The sequence below is a fragment of the Melospiza georgiana genome, chromosome 2 (genome assembly GCF_028018845.1).
Source record: "Melospiza georgiana isolate bMelGeo1 chromosome 2, bMelGeo1.pri, whole genome shotgun sequence".
In the NCBI taxonomy this organism is placed as follows: Eukaryota; Metazoa; Chordata; class Aves; order Passeriformes; family Passerellidae; genus Melospiza; species Melospiza georgiana.
This window is the reverse complement of record NC_080431.1, coordinates 5857818-5872510: the sequence shown is the minus strand read 5'-3', so window position 1 is coordinate 5872510 and position 14693 is coordinate 5857818. Positions and strand designations below refer to the sequence as shown.

Below are 14693 nucleotides of genomic sequence, written 5' to 3'. Positions count from 1 at the left end.
ATGGAGCACAGTCCTTCAGCCCATGTCTTGAATTTGTGGCAGTTAAATGAAACCACAAAACAGCCTTCAAAGCAAGGAGAATCCTCATCCAGGAGGGAATATCAGGAGGGAGATTGCTTTTTGTCACTCCTGAGCAGGATCAGATGCAGGATAGGAACACCAGGGAACTTTCTGGTGAACATCCAAGTATCTTTATCCTTTTGGATGCCAGCAAAGTTAAGAAAGGGTTTTGTGAATTGTGTTTTTGGATTCAATGTCTAAATCTCACATAAAACCTACCCAGGAAATCTAACTGCCTCTGCTGAATTGATTTTGTTTCCTACTGCTTTTTCCTGATTACTTTTATATATATATATTTATATTCCTTACATGTGTGCATTTTTAACCCCATAACTGCTGATGTACTCTGTGGCAAATCAAATTTTGATAAAGTTTTGAGGCCAAACTCCTAACTTCTTTTCATTCCTGGAGCTCAGTAACTCTGGATAGGAAGCATTTGTCATCCATAAAAGTGTTGATTCCATCTCCAGTAATCACCCACCCCTCTAATCCATCATACTCCAACTGATTAAATGTAAATCTGATTAGCTCACATAAGAACTAAGAACTTTTTCTTATTCCCTTTGGTAAACACATCAGTCCAATGACCTGGGCATCAAGAGAAACAAGCTTTACACTTTACAGGGGAGCATCAATAATCCCAAGGAAATGCTGATTCTAAGTGCTCACAGCCACCAGGAAGGCTGAGGGCACTTTATGAGAGAAATCCTTCATCTCTTACACTGCTCAGAGCCACAGATTTGCTTGGTTAGCTGATCATGCTTCCTTCAGAAGGCCTATCTGCTTAATGCAACAGCTCAATAAGGCAGCATTAATTTTAATTAACAAATTGCTTGTACACCTACAGCTCTATCACATTGTCACTGTGGCCAGGGTTAGGAAATTGTCCGAAGAAAATAAATTTGAAGCAACTCAGGCACAGGTAAATAGCCTGTTATTATCCACCAACCATTGTCATTATGGTCATTTCTGAAAAATCCTGTGTATCCCATGGTTCATTAAATCTGTTTTAGTGCCTGGATAAATGAGCTACTTTGAGGTGTCAGCAACAACCCCAAGCAGGAGGCTTTATTCTGCTAAGAAAGATGGCAATCAGCAGCAAGAAAGGCAATCCAGAAAACATCTTATACAAAATTCATGGGTTTATTAATTCATAATGTTAAGTGGTTTTGGCAGCTAACTAGTCACAGAATTTCATCAAGATGTGCACTTATAAACAAAGGGAAAGCAATTGGCTTTTCTTTAGCAACATTGCTCTGATACTTTAAGTCCTTCAGGGAAAAAAAAAAAAGAAAAAGTAACGTTCTCAATATGGAAATTTTCTATTTCAGCAAGCCTGTCTACCAGATTGTCAGAAAATGTCTTCAGGATGGCCAGCATGAGGCTTCCACCAAGATTTATCGACAAAATGAGTCAGAAAAACCCCACATCATGGAACCAGGAACCAGGAAAAGGTAAGAAAGGAGCAGGGGAGGAGACAATGTGCCCATTTCAGCCAGAGATTTGTGCTGCCCTTGCCACAAAAACAGATTTTAGAGCAGGCCAGGCTGATTAAGGTGGCTTTAGTTCCTCAGCAGGCACTTACACGATGGCACATGGAATTTATTTCATGTGATACCATTAGAGGAATGCTGTGAAGAGGGAGAGCAGAGACAAAGAATGGTGCTGGAGCCTGTGCTGTGGTTTGGAGAGAAACACCCCAGAAATAAGAGAGGAAGGGGAGCTGCATCTTCCATTAGAGCATCCTAACATGCCAGACTCCCGATTCCTCTGGAGGGAAGGGCAGGACAGGTGGTGGGAGAAGAGGAAAGCAGGGAAAGTCTGAGGGAGTGAGTGCTGGAGAATTTCTGAAGGGAGCCAGAGGCTGCTGCAGAGGAGGGCAGATGTACAGGAAACCTCAGAAATGGCAGAAAATGGCCTTGAGGACTCCAAAGAGAAGTCAGGGGAGGGGACATTTTATCTCAAACACAGAAATACTGAAAGTTGCTAAAAATTTGAAAGAAAGCCCAGAGAAAAGGACCCATGCTTCTCAAGAGGAATATTTCTTTTCCAGCTTTTCATATATTTTATTCCTCACATTTAAGGTTCTGAATTTTTCCTGCTCAGCCCGCTATCTTGCTTTACTCTGTGTGAGGTGTTCAGAACTTTTCCCCATAATTAATCCTAATTTAAAAGGGTACAAAACTAATAATTTGAGATTAATAGGAAAGGTTTGCTTTTCATTTCAAGGTGCAGGTCCTGTGAGCAGGTAACCCTACCCCACCAGTTGTAGCTGCCAGTACTGACAAACCCCACAAAAGCAGAGGATGGGTAAGGAATAATGTTGAATTACTTTAGCAGGGCTGCACAGGGACAAGGAGAGGAAACTCTTCCTCCCTTCCTTTCTCTAAAATCTGCAAGCAGATCTGTGCTTATATGCAGATGTGTAGCCAAGTGACACTGCCCAGCCTCTTGCATCTTTCAAATCCAAAAATCTAGCTGGCCTTGGGCATGTGCATGCAGCAGAAAACTGACGATGAGGAGACAAGGAATCACTTGCTAGAAATCAATGAATGACAGCCCTAAAAGCTGTCTGTGACTTACCTGCAGGTGTACAGTGAACAGATTCCTGTTGATGTGCATCCATATTACATGGTGGCCTTTTGTAGCCTCCCCAGCAGAGCAGAACCCTGCTTGTGACCCAGCACTGCCCGTGGGGCAGCCTGTCCTCCAAACCAGCCACACTCAGGATATTGAACACACGTTTTTTTTCCCCCTGAGTGCAACAGGGTGCATGTGGAATATTATATTGGTTTCCAGCCACCTGCCAGGGTTTGATGGCAGGAAATTTGCACGGCTCTTGTTGTGGCCAAGTGACAGATAATAAGTGAGAGGTGCCATTGTTGGAACTATCACTATCAGATTTTCTAATGCAGCCCTGGTGTAATGAGATCATACACATTGCTCAAGCTTCAATCAGAACTTCCACTGAAGGAACAAGCCTGAATAATAATAAAAGTAGAAAGCATTTTAAGTAAATAGAATTTCCCAGATACTGCATAATGGTGTTTGTTATTGCTATCTTTTATGAGCCTCGAGAAATATTTTGTATAAGAATGATTTCCTTCAATATAAGCTGTTATCATGAAGGTCTCCTATGTCAATTCTTATTTAAAATATATTTCCTTACAGTCCCAACATTATGAAAGCACAAATTAATGCGACCTCTTTGCTTCCATTCCATGTTCTTATAAAACCCCGCCGCCGCTCTCCAAAGAACAGTTACGTGCCACGCTGTACAAATGTAGCCCAAACCACTCCAAATAATAAGCTCCATTTTGGCAGTAAAAATTTATTCTGTGTACATCTTTCCAAGCCCCTGAAAAGCCAAGGTCTTTCAGTGAGGACTGCAAGGAGCTTTTTTTTTTTTTTTTTTTTTTTTTTACTCTGAGCTTGAGTAGTTCAGAAGCGTGGAGGGAGCTGATATCCTGCTCTGCTCTCCTGATGGAAAACCTCCACGAGCCTGAGCAAGCCACACTTCTTCTGCAGAGATTTTGGGAGCACAAACAGGGATCCTGGCAGCCAGTGCAGAAACAACACCCCAGCAACAGTACAAGGCAGGGCAGGCTATCCTCATGAACTGCAGTATTATTTCCTTCTTGCCTAAAGCTTGCCATTGGCAAAAGGACAAAGCCAAAACAGTGTGCACATTCCTGTTTAACGTTTCCCATTTTCCTGTTTTGCACAGTTTGCTTTTTGGTTTAGTATGTGTTTATTATTGCTGGCAGCAGATAAAAATTATTTCATTATATCGAGTTCTGACCACTGGATCTCAATAGACTGCTTTCTGGTAATGTAAAAAAATTGTATGATTTCAAAATTTCTCCCCGAAGTAGTTAAAATCTTGTTTACAGGCAAAGAGAAAACATACCTTATACATAAAGTCAAAATTTATCATTAGTACAATTGAAATCCTAAGAGTCTCATCCAAGAATTGTTATTATTCCACATGGAAAGAGAAAGAATAAGTCTGTGCAGAAAATATTCACGAATGAAAATAGCAATAATAACAATAACAATAACAATAACAATAATAATAATAATAATAATAATAATAATAATAATAATAATAATAATGCAGTTAAATTTTTGCACGTGCACTTAGTTTCTGCCACTTTTCCTGATGTTCTGCTTACCCTTCTGGTGTCCCTCTTACCCCTGGGATTGGGGGTTTATTTCTCATGGTGGTTTTGCTCCCAGTGAGTTGTCAGCACCCAAAATCCTTTGCCAGGAGGAATACAAAGTTCACTTTGAGGTTTTCCTCTATCAGTGTGTTGGATTCTTTTGGGGTCACTTGTAACATTCTTTTACAGCCAGGCTTTATTTCACTCACCTGCAGCTCTGAGTTACAGCCATTTTTAAAGGCCGATTTACATGTGCTGGATTCTGTTTCTTTCTTTGCTTGCTTATCCTAAAGAGCAGAGCAGCCCAGCTCCAGGCCTGCATTGCTTTAGCTGTGGGGCTTTTAGGGTCAAGTCTGTGTTCCATATTCCATCATCCCAAATCTCTGCCCCTCCACATTGAACTCTGTGTCTCCTTTATCCTGCCTGGCCACATTGACCAGAACTGGTGAAACCATGGTGGCACCACAGAAAGATGAACAAAGGTAAAGCAAATCCCTCAGGAAGTCCTAAAGAGCTGGAGAAATTCCTGTCACAACCAAACCAAATGAGAAAAGGCTGCAGGCAGGTCAAGGAAAGTTCAGGCAGAGCAAGTCCTGACACTTGGCAGACTCAGTGCAAAGTTTATGGCCACAGCAATGCAGTATTACAGATCTATATAATGACAGCATGTTCTTACATAATATCCTTTCACTTTTCTTAGAGACATGAAGCAGGTTTACCTTCTTTATGCTTTTAATTGTAAAACATGAATTTCACCCCCCAAGCAATTCAACAGTTCTCATAAATCCTTTACTTTGTTTTGTGATCTTCAGTAAAGTGACAGTGATAACAAAGTAGTTATGTAATGTAAAAAGCATAGCTTGCTGAAATGCATCATAAGGGACAAGGTGCTAAATTTCCTGGATGTCACCTTTCTAGACAGTGTTTCTTGCTATTTTAGGTTCTAGCATTTTTAATTCTGTGATCCAATATGGCTCAAAACAAACCTAGAAGTTGTAACATATAAGGAAATAGAAAAGCTGATAGGGGCTGAGTGTTGTGTAAGTAAAGGCAACAACTGGTGAGACTCTTCTGTGCACTTTAAAAAGCAGCAAATGCCCAGATCCCATCACTGGATTATCCACATGTCCACCACAATTAGATTTAATGAAAATTCATACTCTTATTTCCTAAATAATGGCATTTGAAAGCATGGTATCTCTATGAATACATTGTTTTCATCTGTTTCCTCCTCCTTCCAGTAAGTTTTTGGACTATTTCCCATACTTTGTCTATTTCAAAACAGGGCAACTCACCCCAGAAACTACTAATTTCTTACTGAGGAAACATGGGTTTAGTCCCTATAAAACACAAGAAAATGCCATCAAATACAAGAAAAAAAACAGGCACAAATCTGCATCTCTCTGGTCTTTGGCTGGGATGTTCTCAGGGCACATCTTGCTGGGATTGATGGATTGCTGGGCAGTGTTCAGTGCTAACCATTGTAACAGCTCTTATCCAGATGGAAAAAAAATGACTGGGAAAGACAGTGCAAAGCCATGAAGTAGCTGGTGGACTTTTCAGTCTCAAGTTTCCCTTCTGTTTCCTTGGGGTTTTTGCTTCCACCTAATTTCCAGTGCTTTTTTAATTACGAGATTTCATATTGGAAAGCATTTCTCTGTGGCAGATGCACAGATATCTTACCATAAAATACTGTATTTGTGACCTATTCTGAGTGAAGAAAACCAGCTCTTATTCTCTTGCTACTTCTCTCCTTCAGCAAGTTCTAGAAATCCCAGGCAGAGGGAGAGGACAATACTGCAAGATGCTGCCAACACATACAGTGAGCAGCAGCTTCTGTTCTGATGAATCTATGATTATCCACTCCATTTATCTCAATGAGAAGTGAACTTTTAAATTTGCATGGTCCATTAGGGCCTCAAGTGAGCAAGGCATTTAAGCATGTGCTTAAATCCATCTGTATTCAGGAAACCAATTAAGTACATGCTTAATTTTAATGATGGATTCTGTACTGAGGGCTATAAAGCTAAACTGCCTTTAAACTTGGACAAAGTCCCCTTTCTCTTTATTTCAAAAGAAAACAAGGAAGGTCAATGCAGGAGTTGGTGTTGGTGCTAAAAAAGCTTTTCAATTTCAGCTATCAGGAATGGAAGCAGTGAGGAGGAGCTGTAATAACTTTAACCTAGAACAAGCAGGGTTAATTCACAAAACTCTGCCTAACGAGTCAGGGCAATTCTGAGTGGCAACACAGAGACCAGCACAACCAGAGTGCAGCTGGCAGTCACTCTGGATTTGTGCAGCCAGGCCTAGAATCCCACAATCTCCCACAGGAGACACTGTAAAAGTACAAAGCAAATTAGCTAACAGAACATTTCTTCTCCTGTGCATTTTCATCTGCAGCTTTAATCATTCCATTAACAGTGCCATAGATGCCTCTATTTTGCTTCCTAAGCACTGCTGTCATCAGGACCCACCGAAGCTATAAAGTTATTTCACACTGAGATATGTATGATGCCTGTTGATGTCCAAATTAAAGGTTTCTGATGAAGAAACAGTGCTGCAAAATTATTATTCATTCCCTTAATTGCTCATCTGGTTTGAATCGGATGTGACATTTCATAATATATTCTATTTCACCCTCTTCACCACACTGTGCAGGGCAGCTAAGTACTCTGGAAGCTTTGAGGAGGCATTTCCATTCCTCAGGGCAAAGGCAATATGTGGGCATTCCTTAACAAAGCAGGTCTGAAGCAGCATTTAAAAAGTTAGAAATTAAGCAGCAGCTTATTTAAAAGGAGCTTTATTGACAGATGATTTTAGCAAAGCCACCAGTATTTGAAATGACTGGGAAGTACCCAGCAACACCACAAAATTACATGAGGAGACAAACACCACAGCCTCTCTCTGCAGGTGAGAGAAGCAACAAGCCAAGGCTGGCCTGGCCCTGAAGGACTAATTTTGACCTGTATTAACTGCTTAATCCAGGGAGTTCAGTTTAACACCATTAGAAAAAGCAGAGCACACGTTTAACAAGTGAACAGACAAAAAAAAAAAAATACCTCAAAGCTCCAGCTCAGCTTGTACTACTCAATAGAGCTGTTAGAGCAACACTGGCCTGGGGCACATGGCAAGTGCTAGAACAAGAAGATAAAGAGGTCAGCAATACATTTACAGATACTAACGTTATGCTTCTGGGAAGTATTTTGTGTTCCCTTCTCAATGTACACATTGGCAAAAAGGTAAAGATTAATTTCTGAGCAGTGCATAGATGGGCTGATTTTTTTTCAGGAGACAGTTATAAGATGGACATTGTTAGTAGCATTTGTGCCCAAAATTCTGCAGCATGTGGATGTGCAATGGCAGGAAAATTCTTCCTTACTTTGCCCCTCCCCTGCCTCTGTTAACTTTTCCATTCTGTACCTAAATTCCCTCTCCTTCTCCCAACCACCAGGTAAATTGATCCAGACCTACATGCACGCAGTGTTTGATGTCCTTGGCAGCAAGAACCTGTGATGGCAGCCAGGATGAGCCCACGTGAGTATTGGGCTCTTCAATTATCCCCCAGGAACCAGCAGAGCTCTCACAATTCCTTTTTCTTCTTTGCAGTCTTCAAGATTTTGCTGGGTTTGCAATGTGGCAATTATTGCCAGAGAAATGGAAGAGATCTCACGTTTCCCTGGGTGAGAAATAGTTAAATATTTGCTGGGTCACAGACACAAAAGCTAATGTGTGCTGCATTTCTCTTAAATTAACCCAAGGTGCAGAATGGGCCGCAAAAGAAAGACAAGGCACCTCATTTCCAAGGGTGTTTATCCAATGTTGGCTTATTCCAAAGCACAGAAAACACTGCTACAGCCCTGGGAGCAGCTCCCATTTTCTTGGCTGTTGGATGGCTGCCCACACAACGAGGCTGCTATGTGAAAAGGGGGCCCACCTCCTCCTTTGGCCATCTTTTAAAAGAAAACCACCTGTTGCCTCTATATCCTCTCCATGCCCTCCAAAGACCCACGGATCAGTCCTCATTTGGAGAGAGGTTTTGTTTCTATGCCCCAGCTGACACGAGCTCTGCTTTGAGCCTTTGAGAAATGCAGCAATTCTTTATATACCTACAGAGAGGTGAGCAAGTTGCCAGTGGTGTTTGGGCAGGGCCAGAATTGGGATGCTGATCAGTGGGTTTGCTCTTGGATGTGGGTTTGGATCATGTCCCTGAGCTTGCACGTGGGCAGGAGTTGTGTGTGAGAGCTCTCATCAGCATTTCTCACTGCAGGAGCCTTCAGCCTTTGCCACAGAATCTCAGCTTTTTTTTTTTCTTTTTGCCTTTTATATGTTTCTGAAAGCGTCCTAAAAACATATGCTTTTAATCTCCTTTGAGTCATCAAAGAGTTTGAAACAACACTCCTGAGAGCCTGGGGACAGGAGCAATGCTGTGCCACCATGAAATCTGACATTTTGCTAAGGTACCACATGAGTCAGTGTTTTACTGCAGATTTAATTATTTTGCTGCAATCAGAACTCTGAACACATTAACTTTTCAGAGCCCATTCTTGAGTGAGACTGGATATGGCTGCATCTTGCAGAATGTAGATATTCTTCTCTGCCAAAGAAGAATACATTGATGGTGGTGGGGATAGGAAAACCAAAGCTGTGCCACCGAGTCTAGGAAAAAAAAAAGAGAGAGCCCAGAAAGCAGAAATATCTTCCTACTAACCCTATTTGGGTTTTGGTGAGAGAGATGATAGCCTGACAAGCAGAGGAGAAAACACTCCTTAGCATCTGCTGTGACTGTAGGATAGTGAGAACAAAGGAAAACCCTGTGCATCCCTTCCCATTGCCCTGTGTGTCCATCCAGCACTTGGATCCTGTTGCAGCTTTGTCTTCACTGTGTGAAGGCTTTGTTTCTTTGATCTTGGTGGATTTCTGTTCTTTGAACAATCCTTTCCTTGGGCAATAAAAAGCCCACGCGTTTCTACGAGTAAGATTTTACGCGTACCCCCTCAGAACAGGTGCTAAATAATAGTTACAAGGAGAAAATGAATGTTTGATCCTGATAAAGTCACCCGGTGGACAAATGACCTCAGAGACGTGCCCAGGAACATGCTGGATCTGCAGCCAGCTGGAAATTGTGTGGGCGCCATGGGCTGCTGTTAAATTGTGCTGCTGTGCTAAACTGAACTGGTGTTCACCACCTGTGGAGCTGCTCCAAGGTCAGCAAGGAAGAATCAGGGCAATAATTAGACATCCTGTTTTTCAATTAGAAACCACACAGTAATGAAAAGCTTTCCAGAAGATCACTTACTGTATTATTGGGTTGGGGTTTTTTTAATTGGCTCTTAAAATGAGTTCTGCTTTAGCGACTAACTGGGTAGTCACTATTCAGCTTGGGAAGTGCAAACAGGCTGGGGTAACCAAAGCAAAAAGGACTGAATTGATTTTCATATTAATAGGAGAGTTCATTCCAGAGAGAAAAGGTTAATTTGCTTTTCAGTGAGTTTATGGAGAAAGTGCTTGTGGTCAGAGTGATAATTTGTAGCTAAATCACACGTTTAAAGGCAAAAGTGATTGCAGAAAGGCTATGGACAGCATTTTCAGTACTATGCAATGGAACTGTCAGCAGTGTTTTCTGTGCTTTCTTCTTCCCCAAGCACAAGGATTTGAGAAAGAAGCCAGCACAATAGCACTGTCACCTGTGACCTTATTTTTTCCTTATATATTTTTTTTTGTATGCACATCAGATATTTAACAAATACAGAAGCAGAGAGAATGCTGTCTCACCCAGCTTTAATGCTGGTCCTGCTTATGGTCTGGGAGCACTCCTCAAATACACATGACTTTTGTTGGGCTTGGCTTCCCCACAAAGGTGCTGTCTGTAGATTTTAATTTTAATTTTTAGTTTATTTTTTGTTAGCATTATAATTCTTGAGATTTGTGAATTATTAGAGATGCTAGTGAAACAATTTATGCTTAACATGATGACTTGACATAGATAAAATTCTTGTGAATATGGGTTGGGGTTTCTTTCTTTAGTTTTAGCCAAGAAGAATCTGTGAAATTTAAACTGAGTATGAGATGGGCTAACTTGTTTCATTGGTTTAGGAGTTGAAATTTTGGATAATCACCTCCAAGGCAAAGAAAGAGTAACAGTGGTAAGTGTGCTGCTGATTTAAAAAGTGATGTAACAAATGTGACTTGGGGAGCAGTGACAGCAGCTTGCCCATCCTACCTTTGATGCTTTATCAAAGGCTTAAGCAAACAGGCAAACCTAGACAGGTAAACAAATACCAAGCAATGCCTGCCCTTTGGAATTGTTTAAATAAAAAGTGCTAACAGAACACCTTTAGAACTGTGGGGTTTGCTACACCTGATGTAGCTTGCACGGGGGTGGAATGAAAAGCCCAAGTCAGAGAAACATCCAGAAGGCCACACTTTAAATTTCTGTCCCTTCTTATGTGAGAAGGGACAGAAATTTAAATTTGCAGAGTTCAAACTACTTGAAAGTAAACTTTTTGTTGTAGCTGTTCTGTGCTATCCTGGTCAATGACTGAGACTCGTGGGCTGCTTCTTCCTGGTCTCTGCTGCTGTTTGGGGAGGTCAGAGCTTTGTTCCACTGGTCCCTCTCCTTGGCCTCACCTTTCTCCCCCATCACTCACCTGCTCACATCTTACACAGCCCTCATCTCTCCTGCTGCCCAGTGCCACTGCCAGGTTCTGGCATTGCCTGCAGCCTGAGACTTTGGCATCTGCATATTTTCCTGAGGGCTCCATCTGTGAGGTTATTTGAGCCTGGTTACATGGGGATACTTCAGACTAGAACCACTTTAAACTCATTTGGTAGTACAGAAGCATCCCTGAAGAAATGAGGAGGGAAAAAAAAAAAAAAAAAGAAAGCAGACCTGCACTTTATAAGCTCTCTTGGATGACATGTACAAAAGTGCATGCAGGTATTTTTACAGACTATAAAAAAGAGTTCAAACTGATCAAGACATAGATAAAACCAGTAATCTTCAGGATGCTATCTGCAGTAAAGATTATATATTTCAGATTAAAATCTATGCTAAAAAGGGTATCTTCTTTGCTGTGCCAAAAGAATGGTTGAACCTGCCACATTTCCAAGCTCACATGTGGGCATGATAAAATCTTAACAACATGCCATTAAATATGCCTTTACAACGTCTATTCTGCCTCAGCTAGATATATCTGTGAATCCTCCCTTTGCACTGGAGATTAAATAAACTCCCTGGACAGCTGAGAAGAATTACAGTATGACCTGATAGTTTCTCTGCTTGACAATAATATTGTCTGTCAGTTTGTGCTGTATCCAAGATACTGTTCTCTGGCCCATGCTCAGAAAACAGATATTGATGGGTTTAGCTGATTAACATCTCTACATCATTTGTCCCTTCAGTCTCAAAGTATATTTTACAAAATGTTGCAGCAGGTGCTTTCTAGTCTTTGCACAGTGGTGCTCAATGCAAATATTTCCATGTATCCCCTAGCTAAAGCCTTGAAAGGTTTTTTCTGTCTTAGACAAACAGCAGTGCTGTCACATTTGGCCACTGGAGCCCAACATTTTGACTGAGACAGGGTTTATATTCTGGTAAGAAGGTATAGAAAGATTGTCTGACTATTCCAAGCTTCTCTCAAAGGAGAGAATATCAGTTTCTAGCTGGTCTAACTGCAGATGTGCTGATACCCCAGCAATTTTGGGTTGGGCACCTGGACAGGTGATAACATCTGCTACATGCTTTGAAGCATATTGACAATTCTTAAAAATAACCATGGTCTTACCTGTCACAAAAGTGGAATATCCAAATTTTGGTGTTCATCAAGCGATGATGTGAGTGGGAGAGGCTGTGAGTTTTCCTTTGGAAAAGGAGAGAGGAAAGCTGGATATGGGGCTGCTCATGGGCTGCAGCCTGCTCCCTGACCTGAGATGCCTGTAAGAAAATGTTTGCTCATGCATTGTTTATTTAATAAAACTTTCAGACCTTTCATTTATTTAGGCTTTCCATCAAAATCACCCAGACTTCCTTTAAAGAACAGTATTTAGTCCATAAGTGAAAGCAGCAGTGACTGGGATGTGTCCCACAGGAACCATCACTCACCTCCAAGGCTGGTGAGGAGAGAGGGGGATGCAAATTTGGGGAAACCAAGAGATCACAGATGGATTTATTATCCATTAACTTTCTTATCCTAAACAGATGGCCCAGTCCCAGATCCTCCCTTAATTTAGAAGGGAGTGCATCCACTTTCCAAATTTGGATCTGTGTGCCAAAAGTGAAATTCACACTTCCCATGAAAAGGAAAACAGTGACAGCATCCTCAGGGACTTTCCCTCCTCAACCAGCCTATGGAAAATGGATGGAAGTTCTAGGAAATAGGAAGTGTAGGCAGCAGGAACAGTTCAACTGCCCCCAGGCCCCTGGATCCAGCAGAGCTGAACACCTGAGCATCACCCACTGATAACAGCCCAGGCTGGCTCTGCAGGAGCTGGGGATGAGAGGCACAGCCATAAACTGCCCAGGCCCTGCACTAAACACAGCTGGGGAGTGGTTTGGGCACTGCTGGGACCCCTCCCAACACCAGCATTGGCCCCAGACCCTCCGAGAGGCCCAGGGCAGAGGGAGGAGGCAGCTGTGCTGCTCTGGTCCTGCTGGTGCTCAGTTTATGGCCAAGATGTGCTGGTCCAACTTCCTGGAGCCCACCATGCCATGCAGATGGAAAAGGGGATAAAGCACCCACAAAGTGTGTGGTGGCATAACACAGATGATGAAATACAACCATGGCTGCACAATAATGGTAGATGTTCTAGTAAGCATAACAATGAATTAAGGCTGCAATGAAAATGCATAATTTCTCCTCTTTTTTTTTTTTTTTTTTTTTAATTTTGTGTTCATTAACTTCTGCCGGCTTGGGAGCCATTCCTGTACACACTTCCAAATGCCATAAAGTCATTTATGCACCACTGGAAATTATTTTAGATATTCAAGCCCATATTACTACAAACTGCCAGTTGATGACCAAACTATAGCTTTGGAATCCAATTTAAATTGGCCATTTTAGCACAAAGCTACACACTTTTGTTACTGCATATGTGTAGAGGAGTCATTCTCCATTGTAAAGCAAATTGTATTTTGTTTATCTAGTGTTTAAATGTCCAGTGTTAAAAGAAAAAAAAAAAACTGAGGTAACAAATTAACATGCTAGATTGGCATTTTCCTCCAGCATGATGATTTTAAAGCACTTTTTTTCCTTCATTTTTGGACACATTCTAACATTTCATAGCAAACTGCTATTCATATTTGAATTCATCTTTCTTAGCTATGGCTGATTAAAACTGGAGACAGCATTGCAGATGAGGTCTAAGCAGTAAAATGGCATGAACTCTCCCTCATCCTTCCTGCAAGGAACCTGTCAGAGGCATTTTTGGACAGTCATTGCCTTTTCACAGCTCTGGTGGCTCTCAGTTGTCCCATGGCAAAAACCCCCTGATCCTTCTCAGCATCAGCCATCCCTAGCTAATGATCTCCCACTACAGAGCAGAAAAGTGATAATGGTCCCCAAGCCCGAGCCCATTTACCCTCTGCACTATAAAATTTAATTCCACTTCTATTACTTTTCCCCCTGAGGCTATGCAGTTCTTCCTCCAGTGCCAGCCTGATGCTCTTTACACTGGTGCTTCCTCCTGGTGCCATCAGCCAGTTCCATTGGTGGCCTTTGTGGCCATGAAATAAATATTAAAATAAATATTTTTAAAATATATATTAAATAAAACCACACCTAAATAATAAATAAATAAATAAATAAATATTAAATAACACCAGACGTAAATATTAAAAAAAATATATTAAATAACACCAGACCTAAATATTAAATATATATATATTAATTTTAAATATTAATATATATTTAATATTAATATTAAATATATATTTAATATTAATATTAAATAAATATGTATGTTAATATATACAATTATATATTATATATACTATATATTAATATATATTTAATGTATATACATAAAATATTTTAAAATATATTAAATAAAACCATACCTAAATAATAAATAAATATATATATAATAACACCAGACCTAAATATTAATATATATATATATTAAATAAAAACAGACCTAAATATTAAATATATATATATATTAAATAAAAACAGACATGCTTTCTCACTGCTTTATTAACAGCAAACCAGGAAATTATTAACATGAAACTAAAGCGAGTCCATTCCTTTAACAAGGATGTTGAACAGGAAAATAATTTAGCCAAGTATAGACATCCTAGACATCCCTACAAGGACTTCTCTTTACACTGGTGCCTCCTCCTGGTGCCATCAGCCAGTTCCATTTGTGCCCTTTGTGGCCATGAAATAAATACTAAAACAAATATTAAAAATATATATATTAAATAAAACCAGACCTAAATATATATATATATATATATAAAATAAAACCAGACAT

The 14693-nt window shown here is 40.5% G+C and overlaps 1 long non-coding RNA gene across 1 annotated transcript; it reads left to right on the top strand.

Moving 5' to 3' along the window:
• The first annotated feature begins 366 nt into the window (after positions 1-366).
• On the top strand, positions 367-14488 carry LOC131080128 (uncharacterized). The gene is made up of 6 exons (XR_009114135.1): positions 367-982; positions 1392-1514; positions 7675-7757; positions 7830-7903; positions 10317-10366; positions 14421-14488. It is a non-coding gene; the product is annotated as an uncharacterized LOC131080128 (long non-coding RNA).
• Positions 14489-14693: the final 205 nt, after the last annotated feature.